A 16,595-nucleotide genomic window follows, 5' to 3' on the forward strand; every position below is an offset into this window, starting at 1 on the left:
AGGGGCTCCCAGAAGGCATGATTTTCTCCCCAAAACTCTCCTCCCACATTCTCAATCCTAGCACTCCTAGTCGTCACTGAGCCTGAAACCTGCAGCTAAAATTTTAATCCTTGGGAAAGAGATCTGTGCTTCAGCGAGCCTTCTTCTAAATGTAAATAGCCCTGAAGCACTAACAAATGAAGCTTTTGTCCATATCCTCTGGGATGAGCTTATTAAGTTGTCTCCTTCAAAATAAATTGTAAGAGGAAATGGCTGGACAAAAAGAGGGAAGCTTTGATGAGTGATGAAACTGGAGGGACATGCCTGGAGCTTACTGTGCTACCCAGAGAAGGGGAAGGAGCCCAGCGTTTACTGACGGATCAGGTCGCCAGGTTCTATGTTAGGTACTTTACATACAGCCTCACAGGAGCCCCATGGAGAGAGAGGTACATCTCCATTTTCCACATAAGAAAATAAGAGCTCAAGAAAGTTCTGTAATTCGACTATTTAAATTATCTATTACTGTGTAACAAACAACTCTAAAATTTAGTGGCTTGAAGCAATAATTTATTATTTCTCACAGTTTTGTGGGTTGACTAGGGCTCAGCGAGACAGTTTTGATGGTCTCACTTGGGTCTCTCAGATAGCAGATAGGGCCAGAACATCCAAGATGCCTCATTTACAGAACTGGTATCTTGCTGGGAACGGTGACGAGGCTGGGGAGGGTGGGGTCATTATAGGGCCTGTCTCTCTCCTCATGATTTCTCCAGCAGGAAAGCCAGGTTTTGTTTTGGTTTTTAAGATTTTATTTATTTATTTTTAGAGAAAGGGGAAGGGAGGAGGGAGAGAGGCAGAGAGGGAGAGAAACATTGATCGGTTACCTCTCACACACACCCTGACCAAACCAGCAACCCAGGTATGTACCCTGACCAGGAATTGAACTGGTAACCTTTCATTTTGCAGGACAACACCCAACCAACTGAGCCACACCAGGTCAGGGCAAAGCAGACTTCTTACACGATAGCTCAGGGCTTCGAAGATGAGGAAACAGAAGTTACCAGTTCTCTTAAAGGTGAGGCCCAGAACTGACAGTCGTGTCCACTGTAACTCTGTTGGTCAAAGCCAGTCACAAAACCAGCCTAGATGCAGCATCACCTCTCAACAAAAGAGGATGGCAAGGAATTTGCCACCATTGGTAATCTACAGTATTGATCACACAGGGGCAGCAGACCTAGGATTGTTAAGCAGCCTTGGTGCTAGTGGACCTGTCGGGTGTGTGATGGGGATCACGCCATGATGCGGTCTCAAGGCTGCCAAGAAGTTCAGGGTGGAGAAGGACATAAGACAAGGACAAGGACAATGAACACCTTGGGGAGAAAGGTGCTAAGCAAAGTCCCCAGGAAGGCTAAGAATCTATTCTGGACAGAAAAGATTAGTAAAGTGTTACTTATCTGGGCCAAGGCTTCAGAAAAGACTCAGTTCTCCGAAGAAATCGTTGGAACATTGGGCAAGCATTCTGAGTTAGTTAAAATGTCCAGTTTCCACCTTCACGTGAGGAGCCCCCACTGGCAGGTGGCGCAGAAAACTGTGCACATGTGTCTGATCCTACTCTGTGAGCCCTCAAAACCACGTGCATTCTACACTCACACTCATTAAACTTATACTTCAGGGCAATCCTTTTTCTCCACCTTCAACTCAGGAGGCAAGTTATCATTGAGCATCTACTATGGGTCAGGCACTGTGCTGTGAGCTGGGGACATGGCAGTGAACAAAACAAAAAATTCCAACCTTTCTGGAGCCTGCCTTTATGAGTGAGGGTGATAGGATAGTACACAAAATAAACAGGTAAAGTATGTAGTATCTCACATGGCGATACAAATGGGAGTAGAATCTGCGTACTGAGGTGGGGGCAATTTTATTTCAAATAGAGTTGTTGGAGGAGGCTGCACAGAGAAGATGGCACTGAAAAGGATGTGAAGAAGGTGAGAGAGTGAGCTCTGTCTATTTCTGGGAGGAGAGCCCCCAGATCGGGGGAAGGGAGGTAGGCAAATTCCCGAGCAGTAGTGTGCCTGGCCTACTACTATGTTGAGAACAGGGAGCAAGGGTAGAAATAGTCATTCTTTGATTTGATTCATTAACTTCACAATATTTATTAAACACCTGCTACTTGCCAGCATTATATTCAGCACGGGGCACACAGAGAGACAGAGGTCACTACCCTCAAGGAGCTGACAATCTAGAAAGGGAGACAGACAAACTAAACTCCCTGCATGGCATTTGAAAAGGTGGGGAAGGGTGTGAGCAGTGAGTGTCTCAGCAAGCAAGCTGCTCAGCCGAGCTGACAATGTCTGTTCTCGGTCCATCTGTTGATGGATCCGAGAGACAAGGGTTGTGTTTTGTGCTTGAAATAGAATCTGTTCATATCCTCAAACAGAATCACAATTTTTATTAAATGCAAATTTTATTAGGACCCTTAAAAGCAAAAGTACTGGGTAAACTGCATAATATAATCACCATATGACTATCACTTTGAATTTGTATTGCAGATACTTCTAACTACTTAATTATTTATTTTTAAAATATATTCCAATATTTTAATTATGTTCAGTTAAGTGTACTTGAATATTTGTGGCAGTCTGCATTATTTATGTTAGCGAGAAAGCAGCCTAAATCAACTGGCTCTGGTGTTCTGTAATTTGTGCTCACACATCTCTAAAATAGATTTATACATAGCTATCAAATGGTTCCTCTAGATACACTATGATTTTAAATTTTTATCTGAATTTGATTTTAATGTACCACAAAAATAAAATTTATTGTTTTTTTATACTAGTAAGTGTCTTATCTGATTATTCATATTCGATATTTGCAGAATACTAACTAGAACTGCACACTCTTAAATTAAATACAAATGTGTTTCACGTCACCCATCCTAGCCCCCAGCCCACACCACCCCTGCCAAATTCCTGGAAATATTCTAGATTTGAATGAATCAAATTCTCTAACAGCCCAAGGGTAAAGAGTGAGGGAGACTGTTATCAACTTAGAACAACACCATTACAAACAGGGAGGGGGAGAAATTAGAGACCCCAAGGGAATTCACTATCCTGTAGCAAGGAACATAGCATATTACTGCTTAAAGGAAGAATCTAGATGGAAAAGCTTACACAGATGCAGGCTCTGCTATAACTGGCCTCAAAAATAATGAGAGCTGCTCTGTTCGTTGGTATCTGTCCAATGTCTTCCCTAGTTTCTAAATTCACTTAAGAGTCATTTCTGTATAGAGGATAAAAAATATTGAAGTTACAGTATTTCAATAACCCTCTTTATGTCATACAAATCCAATGGACAGACGCCCACTAAAGGGATTACAGTTTGAATACTTAATCCCAATTTGGATGTTTTTAAACAAGGCAAACCTGGTCTTAAATGCAATGTGCACAATTTAGCTAAGTATAAAATATTAATGCACAAACATGACTATAAATATAGTCAGAGAATCTGGCAGGTGGAAGCCACCCAATAGTCGTCTCTGCACATTACTTTGCCAAATCAAAGGCTGGGTGGATAATGAACGTGCCCATTTCCAGGTCGAAAGTACAGGTGGCTCATGACAGACTATCTCAAAGCCTGAGCTGGAAAAGCTGATTAGAATGACATTCACTTCAAAAACTAGGTTAGCAGTTTTATTCAGACAAGGTTTGGCCTCCCAACCTCCCTAGCTTTCCTTGATACCCCTCCCTCTCTCTCTCTTTCTCTCTTTCTCTCTCTCTTTCTCTCTCTCTCTTTCTCTCTCTCCCTCTCTCTCTCCCCCTCTCTCGTCTCTCTCTCTCTGAAAAGAGACCATATATCCTCACTGCTCAGGTATGTGGTTTATGCCCAGGACAACACAGAACATGTTGCAAATGCGAGCTCCGAGTCAGATTGCCTGGGTTCAAATCTCCTCCCGCCTTGCCTTTTGTTAGCTGAGCTACTTTAGGAAAATTGCTCAATTCTTCTGTGCCTCAGTTTCCTCATATGTTCATTTAACACATAGAAGCCACAATTGGACCCATGATGGAAGTTATTTTGAGAATTAAAAAGCACTGAGAGCAATGCCTGGCCCATGAGGAAAAGGTTTAGCTATTATTATTATTGAGGTTATGCTTCTAGGTCTGGTCTGTATGATGGTGGTTTTGGGGGTCATCATCCCTCTCCAGGCAGACGCCATTGTCTACTTCCACCTCCCTCATTTTCCTTGCCCTTCGCCTTCCTCTTCAATCATTGTTCAAAGTAAGTGACCTCAACAAATATTTGTTGGGCCGGTAAATTCCCTGGCTACTAACCTCCTAATGCAAAACCGTCATCATATTCTCACGAGATGACACGTGAATGAAAGAAATGCTCTTGGCCACTTCTAGCACCGGCCTTTTGGGGTAAATAAGATCTTACTGGACAAAAGACAAAAAAAAGAAACTGAAGAGAAGAGACAGAAGAGAGGGAGGGAGGGAGGGAGGGAGGTGGGTGGGAGGGAGCAGGGGAAAGAAGGGAGAGGACAGACACGCCCCACTGTCCTTGGGGATGCTAACAACAATAATTGCAGGACAGTAATAAAAGGTGGGGGTTAAAATAACGTTCAGTCCTTTGTGTAATTCACAATGAAGACCTATTTGCATTTAACACTGAATATAGCAATAAGATTATAAATTTCACATTTTAAAAAATCTTGTTGTAAGAACTTCACAATAATAAATACTTCTATTCTCTTTCTTCCATAAGTGGAAGTAAAATCCTCTCAAGAACTAGAAATGCCAGTTAAGTAACTCCCAAGGGTTTTGTTCTTTTGCTCTGGAAACCTCAGTAATTTCATCAAAAATTGGACCTATTAAAATATCACAGTTTTAGCCTAACAAAAGTAACACTCATTCCTCCCACCTTGAGTTCCTCATCTAACCCTGACAGTGGCCCATGCCAGCTTGGAAAGTCAATGTGTCTGAATCTCGCCTCTCCTCCCTGCAATGAGAGAATTGCACTATCCCTTGCCCCCCAGAAGCCAGGACTGCTAAGATTTCAGCCCAACTCAACGCTTCCCTGAGTCTTTGACAAGTTTCCTGAATTATAAAATAGAAATAAGCTCTGTTTGGTAGGCGGTTGCATTTTTCTGAATTTAATAAAGCACTTTTATGTACATTCTCTCATTCATTCTTTGTTACCCTTTGGGGATAAGTGGTATTGTTTCCCATTTAAAAGTTAGGAAATAGAGACTAAAATCAGCTAAGGAAATGGTCCAAAATAATTCATGCCAATTGTTAGAAAAGTCAGGACTCAAGTCTTATGTGCATCCCTCCCACATTTCCCATTCCTAGTGCCACTCTCATGGTCCTGATTCTCATTCACTTCATCATTCACTTATTTCCTTGTTTAACAAATACTTATTGAGTGCCAGGCACTGAGATATATACTGAAAATGCAATGGTGAGAAAAAAAGATATATTCCTTTCCTCATGGACTTCACAGTCCAGTAAGGGAGGTAGATATTAATTAGATAATCATAGAAAAAAATTGGTTAAAACCATGATAATGAGATACATGGAGGACTCTGAAGACACTAATAACAGGATTTGGCTTAAATTAAAGAAATCAGGGAACGCTTCCCTCAGAAAATAACTATTAGTGAGTCCCAAAGGATGGAGGATGGTGAGAAGAGTCTGCCAGACAGAATTAAAGACATATGCAAAGGCCCTAAGGTGGGAGGAAGCATCACACATTCGAAAGACTCAGAGAAGACATCTGCAAGGATGTAGACCAAAACCAGGCCACATAAGGTCATAACAGCCTGTTTGCCTTTATCTTAAGAGTGATGAGAAGCAGAAGGGTGACATAATCAGGCTTTATTTTCAAAATGATCATTCCAGCTGCAGTGTCTGAAAGGTGGATGGGGCAGGACAAGTAGTTAGAAGTGGACTGGTTAGGAAGCTATCACAGTGTTCAGGTGAGAGAAGACCAGCTAAGCCACAGTGGTTAGTAGAGATGGAGAGAAATTGGTGCATCTTAGAGGTGTATGGTAGGCTTAGCCAACAGGGTCTAATGGTGGATTAGACATACGATTATTCTGACAGGCTCCCAACAGTTCTTCTCACAACCACTCTTTCCAGTCTGTGGACCATTCCATGTGTCACTGCAGAACAACCCATCCTTATCCCCAAAGGGTAGCAAAGAATGAATGAGAGAATGTACACAAAAGTGCTTCATAAAACAGAAGTTTCCTCTGAAACTTTGCTTCCTTATGACCTGCTGTTCTCCCTGGCTGGAGATGAGTGGTCCAGGGGTGGACATTTGACCCCAGCTGAGCCAATCAGATTCTCCACTGGGTATTTGGAGTTGGGACCAAGGGAATGTTTATCAAACTCTGTAAGTGTCTGGACATATAACAACTTCTTCATGTGATCTGAGAAACAGAGAAGCCCATTGGGGGTGGATGAAGGGAGGGAAGGGGAGAGAGTAGGGGAAGAAGAAGGCAGAGGAGAAAGAGAGACAGCAGAAGAATAAATAAGAACAGGATTGAGAAATGAAGAGATCCCTTTCTTTTAAGTTTCCAGTTCCATTTTGATTCTAGAGTCTGGCTGCATTCCTACCTCTGAGTTCCATGAGACACCCTGGAACTCTTACAACAAATTCTCCCTTTTTTGCCTAATCAAGTTCAAGTTTGTTTCTGTTGCTTGCAACTAAAGAGCTCTATCCAAAACACTCTTTAAAACAATCAAATGCAGCCTGGTCTAGAAGGCCATGCATTCATTTATTCCACAATCATTTGCCAAAGCAGGCACTGAAAACACAGACACGAATTAGTCACACTATTTGACTCCCAAAAGCTCATGTTTAGTTGAAAAGTCAGAGAAGCAAATTTGAAAAATATAAACAATGTAAGTAAATACAGTGTAGGTGGTAGATTCAATGATGAAGAAGTGTGTTGTGGACAGTGAGGTTACAAAGAAAGAGGTAGTGAACTTGACCTGGGGAAATCAGGGAAGGATGCTCAAAGAAGGTAATGCTGACAAAAAAAATCTTGAAACATGGCTAGTGTGGAAAGGGGGAAAGGCTTATCCTACAGAAGGAAAAGCATGCACAAACGTGAGAGGGATGAAACCGCCTGGGTGGGGGGTGGGGAACTATGACGGGTTCCATGTGCTGAGACTCCTGGTTGAAGGAGAGGACCGGGAGATGAGGAGTGGAGACATCATGACGAATGTTAGGCTCAGGGCTCTTGTCTCTGAAAAGAAAGAGCTCTAAGGCCTTGTTGCCCACTCTTAGCTCTAACATTCCTGAGGACAAGGAGATGACACTTGCCTCACTTTTCAGGTAAGAAAAATGAGGCACCTGGCAGAATGGCAGGACTTTCTCCTGAGATCATCTGGGAGATTCAGGCTTGGAGCTCAAAAGTGCAGTGACCTCTGTCTGTTCTTGCTCACAGCCACAGAAAGCTTCCAAAGAGGACATACCTGCACAAGTAACCCCAAAACTCTGGAGTCTTGGGGAGAACACTGGGTTTCTTGAATATGGACACAGAATTATTTAAAATTACATCGGGATATATCTCAACAGGAGACTCCTTTTCAACATTTCAATAAATGCTTTTTCAGTTGTGTCTGAAGACTAGTAGAAAAGGAAAATAGGTAAATACTTTGGTAGAAAAATTAAATATGATGAAGAGAACCCCAAAATATCATGGATCTGAAACTCAGTAAGAAAGGAACAAAGATAAAATTCAAAGACAGGAAAAGATAATAATGAAAGCAAAGGAAAAAAACAAAGTAAGTGTGTGTATGTTTGTTTAGGGAGCAAATAGTGAATTCTGAAGGAAAGTTATTCCAGGATTAAATGAGACAGAATCAGGTACCTGAAGTAAGATGTAAAAATAAAACTAACTTTCTCAGTTTAACTCTCCACTCAAAAGGTTTAGTGGGATGGAAAAAATATTTTCAGAGGGAAAACAGAGCAGGTGGGACTAAGAGTTTCCATTCTTAACTATCCCCAAACAATTATTGGTAATTGCCTGACCTGAATCAAATTATTTCACCCTAGAGAACCAGAGGGTCCAAGCTAGTCTTTCATTTGGAGGATTTAGTGAAGTTCAAACAAACTTTGCCACCACACAAAAGTGTAACAAAGTCCGAAGGAATGACTTGTACTTTCTCTGAGGCTGTCATAGAAGCTCTAATCCAACGGCTCTGGCAGGCTGGCCTCCTTGCCTGGCCTGCTGTCTTTGTATGTTGGATCTTGATTGCAAAATGACTCCAGCTGTTGGAAGACTTATTAGCCCCTTCTCATTAGAACTGGGCAAGAGAAGCAAAGCATCTCTCTAGGCCTACTCAAGTACTGGGTCAACTAAATCCAACTTCGGAAAGGTGTTCTGCCTCAACAAATGTCAGTACGGTTCCTCCACCTGAACCAGCTAAGAGATCCCCACCTCGTAAAGGCCTTCTCCAACTTTAATGTGCCTGTGAACCAAATGAGGATCTTGTTAAAATACAGATCTGGTCATTAGGCCTGGGATAGGGCCTGCGACTGCATTTCTAACAAGCAGCCCTACGATCTTGATGCTGTGGACCAGGCTTTGCATACAGAGATCTTAGAGGGTCCTCAAAGACCAGCACCTGAGAGATCATGTAAGAAACTTAAAACACACATTAGGTCGACAAGAGGATCCACGGCAGAAGTGACCATAAGATATAGAAACTTTTGTAAAGCTTTCATATCACCTACTACAATATCCCCAAAAGAGTGGCTTTCACAACGTGCCAGCTGGAGGCTGAGATAATCACAGGACTTCAGACATGGACTTTATTGCCAGGACAGATAATCATACCAAAAAGAGGAAGAGAGCCAGAAGGCATTCAAATCTCTGGGCAAATATGACTTGCAATTTATTATCGTGTGAAATGCATAAGTGGTAGCAGCATTGTGATTTTTTTCAGGATATAGAACAATTGATAAGATCACCGTTGAGCTATCTCCTGCCAGTGTCCCCTCCTGCTGCACCCCCATCCTTTGCAGACCTGGAGGTCTGTACTCATCTTCACTATCAAGGGGAATCATGTGTGATTACACAAGTTAGATAGAAAGATTGCAAAAGAAGCATGACAGGGCGATGGACCCTTTGTACCACAAGAACAACGTTTGGGACAACGGACAATTATGATCCCAGAGGTAGGTTTGTATCTGGTATCCCTCCATTCTTATTTAGAAAAGGAAAGGTCACAGAAATGGTAACGGAGAAGCAGGCTCCAGGGGAATGGGCGGGATCCTAAGGCCCAGATTCCTTTGCTTTCCCGTTGATTCTTCCTATCCCTTCAGCATCCTGGACAGCCGCCCACCCCCCTTGCCAGCAAAAGTATCTCAGTTCATATCATTAAGAGGCTTGGCTGTCTTCAGGCAATCACTCAGATTTTTTTTTACCTTATTACCAATCTGACTTTCTTAGCAAAGGTCATGAAATGGACAGGGGACGTCTCATCTTCGTTATAATCCACTATTTGAAACATTTCAATTAAGCTTCAGATCAGGCCCCAGAACTGAGGCAGTTTTAACGAGGGGAAGTAATGACCTTCTGTTGCAGGTGGTTTCTGGCACACCATCAGTTTTAATTCTTCTTGATCTTTCTGCACCCTTTGATAGGCGGGATCAAGGGTTCTCTTTATATGCTTCAAGCACATTGGAGGACTTTTAGGGACTCCACTGACACAGTTTTCATCCCTGCAGCCTCGGCCAAGCTGGTTGTCACCTGCACGTTCTCCACGCTGTTCATTTACCAAAGATTAAAAGACAGCTGAAAAGACAGGGCCCCTGTGCTAAACTGTGAGTGTCTGCATGTGTTCTCGAAGCAAGTGAACATCAGGAGGACTCCTCTGAGACACTGGGATTAACCCCTTTGATGCACGCTCCCTGGGAAGAAGGAAGCCTCGCGGAAGACGTGAGAGCAGCAGTATGGGCACGGTTGGTTTAATGGGGCACCCACTGGGGGTTCGTGTGTGTGCACGTGCGTGTGTGTCTGGAATGGAGACTTTTGAAAGTTGCCCTGGTTTCATATTGGAGGCTCCTAGCTCTTGTGAAATTTCATTTCTTTAACAGAGACATGGATATTTTAAGGAAAGTAAGGCTTTTGAAAAGGATTTATCACATTTCTCATACTGGATAAAGGGCAGGAAGGACAGATAAAATACCTCCTTTCTTTTTCAGTTTTGAAGCATTTTATTCATTTCACTTATTTTTTTTAACAATTCTTGGACCCTACTGTGTATGAGGCTCATCATTGGGCTGTCACAGGAAGGAAGCAATGAATAGGACAAATGATCTCTGCCTTCGGAAGTTTACAGTCAATTTTGAGACTAATATTTGAAATAACTATGCAAATAATTGTTTAAAGTAAAACATGAATGCATTGTGCAGGAGAGGTGCAGGTTCCTATGTGAGTGTGTGTGGAAATAACCAGCCTGGTCTGAACAGTGACATTTGGTGCCTGTTTCTGTGGGAAGAGCAAGATCATCGCTGACACCACAGTAGTGCAGCAGGGCTTGGGAGAAAAGTGAAGGCATCTTGGTTAAGACAAGGCTATTAGCAAGTTCTCGAGGGTGAGCCTAATGAAACTTTCAGCATTTACTCCAAGAAATCACATTTAAATATCCATACATTAAAAAAGAAAACACAACTTCCAGCCAAGATGGAGGTGTAGGTGGATACGGTCAGCTTTCTTGCACAACCAAAAGAAGGATAACAACCCATTTAAAAACAAAAAAAACAACCAGAACTACCAGAAAATCAAACTGTATGGAAGTCTGACAACCAAGGAGTTAAAAAACATTCATCCAGACTGAACCACAATGCAGCAAAGTGGGTTGTCCCATCTTAAGGAACACCTAAGGTTCCACCCTTACAATATAATAGGTGCACCAAGACAAAGAAATATGGCCCAAATCAAAGAACAGATCAAAACTCCAGGAAAAAAAAACTAAGTAATGAGGAGAGAGTCAACCTACCAGATGCACAGTTCAAAACACTGGTGGTCAGGATGCTCAGAGAAATATTGAGTACAGCTGTAAAATAAAGGAAGAAGTGAGGGCCATACAAAGTAAAATAAAGAAAAATATACAGGGAACCAACAATGAAGGGAAGGAAACCAGGACTCAAATCAATGATTTGGAACATAAGGAAGAACTAAGCATTCAACCAGAACAGAATGAACAAACAAGAATTCAAAAAATGAGGAGAGGCTTAGGAACCTCTGGGACAAATTTAAATGCTCCAGCATCCAAATCATAGCGATGCCAGAAGAAGAAGAGGAAGAGCAAGAAATTGAAAACTTATTTGAAAAAGTAATGAAAGAAAACTTCCCCAATCTGGTGAAGGAACTAGACATGTAAGTCCAGGAAGCTCAGAGATTCCCAAACAAGTTGGACCCAAAGAGGAACACAACAAGATACATCATAATTAAATTGCCAAAGATTAAAGATAAGGAGAGAATCCTAAAAGCAGTGAAAGAAGAGGAGATAGTTACCTACAACAGAGTTTCCATAAGACTATGAGCTGATTTCTCAAAAGAAAACTTGCAGGTAAGAAGAGGCTAGAAAGAAGTATTCAAAGTCATGAAAAGCAAGGACTGACATCTAAGATTACTCTATCCAGCAGAGCTATCATTTAGAATGGAAGGACAAACAAAGCGCTTCCCAGATAAGGTCAAGCTAAAGGAGTTCATCATCACCAAGCCCTTATTATATGATATGTTAAAGAGGCTTATCTAAGAAAAGATAAAACCTATGAACAATAAAATGACAACAAACTCACAACTATCAAAAATTGAGCCTAAAAACAAAAACAAAAACAAACTAAACAAGCAACTAGAACAGGAACAGAATTATGGAAATGGAGACCCCATGAGGGTTATCAGCTCCCCGGGGGTAAGGTGAGAATGGGGAAAAAGTTACAGAGAATAAGTAGCATAAATGATAGGTGCAAAGTAGACAGGGGGAGGTTAAGAATAGTATAGGAAATGGAGAAGCGAAAGCATTTATATGTATGACCCACGGGAAGGGGAAGGAATACTGGAGGGAATGGGGTGGGGGGTTACCAGGCAGAGGGAGATGAAGGGGAAAAAGGGGACAACTGTAATAGCATAATCAATAAAATATACCTAAAGAATAGCACTATTGAGGTATGATTGAGACACAAAAATCTGTACATATTCAATGTATACATTGAAATTGATGTAGTTAGAGACAAAAATTACACCTATAAAACCATCTCTACCATCAAGGCTGTAGACAAATCCACCAGGACCCAAAGTTTCCTCTCATTGCCTTTTATTATTATTAGTAGTAGTAGTAGTAGTAGTAGTAGTAGTAGTAGTTGTTGTTGTTGTAATGCTTATATGACAAGAATCCTTAAGAAAGATCTACCCTTAGCAAATTTCAAGTAGACAATACAGTATTGGGCTATGGGCACTATGCTGCATGGTAGGTCTCCAAATTTTGTGTCGCATAACTGAAACTTTGTACCCTTTGACCATCACCTCTTCATTTTCTCCTCCCCCAGTCCCTGGTAACACCATTCTATTCTCTGCCTCTATGAGTTTGACTACTTCAGATTTCACACGTAAGTCAGGTCATATGCAGTTCCATGACCTGGGAGGTAGAACAGCTTAGTAACTAAATGCTCAGACTCCAGAGCCAGGGTACCTGGTGGGATACTTAACTTGATTGCTCACTAACTACAATCTCATGCAAGTCACCTTGCCTCTGTGTGTCTCCATTTTCCCAACTGTAACAATGGGACTAATAGGAATGCAGAACTCATGAGTTTTATCGCAGGAGTAAATGAATTAACAAGTATAAAGAGCTTCCAGCTGTGTATATCAGTGGTGGCTGTCTCTATGAAAGGGGAGCCAGAACCAGTCTCCCTCAAGGTCGCATCTCCTGCCTCCCCTTACCAGCAGTGCCAGACTTGCGGGCCTGCAGCTGTGTGCACAGTTTTGCTGACATGGTTCCCTTTCCCTGGCCAGGGGGCATGTCCTCCTACAAACCCTCCATCTGCTTTCAGCATATTCTATGCCCTACAAGAAGGACTGTCCTCCTGCCAGGACACTGGGAATGGATCATTTGAAAGAAATGGCTCCCAGTGCCTTTTCATTCCTTAAACTGTTCTCACTTGCAACCAGACGGTTTATCAGGAAGGGTATCAGCAAATACTGTGTGCTTTACTGCCATTAGACGGCACTGGCATTGAATTGAAAAAGCCTTAAAAATGGCCATCAATCATTTGATATACGTAGGCAGTGATCTATATTGATATGGCTCCAGCTACCATCTGAAATGGTTTGTCTTTCATTTTACCCTTTATATGAGGGTTATTACAGTGCACACCACTTACAACAGACATGGTTATTATGGACAATTGGTTATAGTGGACGAAAACTGATTTCCCAAACCAAACATATTAAATCCAATACATTTTTCATAGGTTATAACCGACAGAAACCTTGGTTTCGGCTGACATTTTCCAGGGACTTTAATTACATTACTATAGGACTCCAAAGAGGGAAAGGAAGGATGGCAGGTATCAAAATGAGGCCAGGGAACACCAGAGGTTTCATTTCTGACAAAATAATTATCCAAGGGTGGGAAACTATTTTGGACTTAACCCCCAGAGTGCCCCTGCTCAGGTGGCCAGGTGTCTGTTGGCAGTTCCTCTGCACACCCTACCCTAGCCATGGGCTGCCAGATGCTGGTGGCAGATGAAAGTCAAAAAAATGCCCAGCCCGTCTAACACAGGCTTCCCTCCAGAAAACCACTGAGCACAGCTGGTCATGACTTGTCTGTGGAGGTCACTGAACCAATGAGCACTTTTTCCCTTAGTACACTCAGGCCAACAGACACCCTTAAAGGGATATTAAGGAATCAAACAGGGGCGGAAGGACAGACCTAATGGCCTTTGTAATGCATGCCTTAAATTCTCTGCTTCTTCCTAAACCTAACTGTACAGTCCCACAACTTAGCATACACCAGGTGGTGAGCTTTCTTTTCTTGGACCCTTTGCTTGTCCCTCAGAGATGTAGGCTCCAGAATCAGCAAAGTTTACTTGCTAGTTGTCAGAATGCAAGGTGACTTACATTCTGCAATACCCCCACACCACGTACCCAAAGCCCACTCCTATCCCCCTTTCTGCTCTCCTAGACAAGGGAGAAAGCAGGATGAATGTGCATTGGTGGAACAGGTAAAAATGACACAGCACTTTGGTCACTTGGAGTGTGCGAATGTGGACACTTCAAACAGCAAAGGCTTTGGAGTCCATCAAATATTACTTGGGCCATTGCCAGAGAGGTGCTTCTTTAACTCTTCCCCTATGCATACCCTCCTCTGTCCCTCCTTCAGAGCCCCCTGCACACCCCACAGTTCTGCGAGTAAGCAGAGACAAGAAGTCATGAACTGACAATGATCTTTTCACCTCTGTCACAGCACTAGTTGTTAAATATAAAATTTAAACATTTTATTTGCTTGGTCATTATTAAAATATTTCAATTTGTGTGAGTTTTGCAAACACCTTACAAAGAAACGTCAGTACTGAGTTCTTAGACATCTTCACTGGCACTTCTTGATTCTGCATCTTTCCCCACAAGAAGCACGGGAGCAGAATCAAAGGTGAAGGAGGCTCTGGAATGAGAGCTCCTTCATTCCAGAAGGGGTTCTATTCCACTCTGCCCCTTACTTGCTGGGTAAATCAAGGAAAGTTGCATACCTCTCTGTGCCTTGGTTTCTTCATCTGTAAAATAGGAATGATAATAAAAATAGTACCCACTTCAAAGAGTTGCTATGATGATTAAAAGACTTAATCTGTGTAAAACACTTACAGCAGTGCCTGTTCCATAGTAATGTTTAATAAAGTCCCATTATTGTTACGATTTGTACTTGGGGAAAAATAATTGTTCCTCCCTCATTGGGTCCTGGTGAAAATTAAATAAGTTGGATGTTTATAAAGTGTTTACCACAGTTCTTGGCAAAATTAAGTGTTTGGTGAATGTGAACCCCTGTTCACATTCCTGCCCGCTGCGCTGCCTATCACATTCCTCCCTAGTGGAAGCCCCAGCTGGACCCTTGTCCTCCCCTTCCATGAATGAAGCCTATCCTGATTCGCCCAGCTGCAAGAGTCCTCTCTCTCCTGGCTCCGTCATTCACACATGGAATTTATCATCCTCTGTCACATAACTTAATATTGTGCACATCCCATTTCTCTGATCTAACTAGAAACACATAGGGAGCAGGGTGTGGATTAAAATGATATGACCCTTACCATCTAAGCCCTTGATAGATATTTGTGGATTTATTAAATAAAGGAATGAATGTTCTGATGAAATTATGAATTCAATAATCTAATGAAAATGTAGTATTTAAGGGTAGGACTTATTTTGCTTCTTTTCTTTTGAGCCTCTGTCCATTTGAGTGGTCACAATCTCCTTTCCCTCAGGCTACATAGCATGAGGGATCTCAGCTTAAGTCATTTTGAAGCAAGACAGAGAACAAATAAATGAAACAAACTCTAAGGGATCTGTCCTTCTCAGGCCAGGATATAGAAGCATTAGCACAAAGAGTTATTTAGGGTGAGAGTATAAAAAAAGTGAGAAAGCCCTGGCTGGTGTGGCTCAGTGGATTGAGTGTGGGACTGCAAACCAAAGAGTCACTGGTTTGACTCCCAGTCAGGGCACATGCCTGGGTTGCAGGCCAGGTCCCCAGTAGGGGGCATGTGAGAGGAAACCACACATTGATGTTTCTCTCCCTCTCTCTCCCTCCCTCCCCCTCTCTAAAAATAAGTAAATAAAATCTTTTTTTAAAAAAGTGAGAAAATCCTTTTTTTCGATGGATGAGAGAAACTGATAATAGTTATAAACCCTGAGACTGATAAAAGTACTCCTTCATCAACAAACTCTTTGTTTAGGAAGAAGACTATTCTTTTTCACCTTCATTTTCGAGCCACTCTTTGTTGGGGGTGAGGGTCACAGTGAGTCTGCGTGTGCCTCTTCCCGGCCCAGCCCACGGAGGCCTTTCTTGGCCCTGCTGTGGGCAGCAGAAGGAAACCAGCAAAGCTCAAGTCAGTTTAGTTCACAGATAGTAATTCAGATCCAAGGTTTGGGGGAGAATGAACTTGAGTGAGGCTACTGACTGAAGAAACTAGAATTGAGAGTTTATCTGTGGGTTCCACTTAGCCCTAGTAATGTCTTGCTCCCGCCCCACCCCCTCAACTTCCCCCACAGTCCCTGTAGAGAATAGAGAATTGGTAGGTGCCCAGCTGCATCCTTCAGACCTGGATGGGCTCGAGCACTTTCCGTTACAAACTGCCGGCCTTTTTGGACCTCGCCTATTCCGACTGACCCATCCCAAGAAAGAGAGCCAGGAGATAGGCACTTTTTTCAAGCATTTGTGAGGTCTGTCCTCTAGGGAATTCCCTGTCCCTTGTGTTCAAAGACAACATATCTACATTTAGTGTTTTAGGGGTTCCTTTTTGTGTGAGCATCTTGTGCATGTGGCCCCACACAGTCCTAAATGGATCAGTCACAAATATTCTCAAAATACAGGAAATACAGGGGCTGTTTCTGG

The sequence above is a fragment of the Phyllostomus hastatus genome, unplaced genomic scaffold, assembly GCF_019186645.2.
Source record: "Phyllostomus hastatus isolate PE091 unplaced genomic scaffold, TTU_PhHast_1.1 phas_contig_209, whole genome shotgun sequence".
NCBI lineage: Eukaryota > Metazoa > Chordata > Mammalia > Chiroptera > Phyllostomidae > Phyllostomus > Phyllostomus hastatus.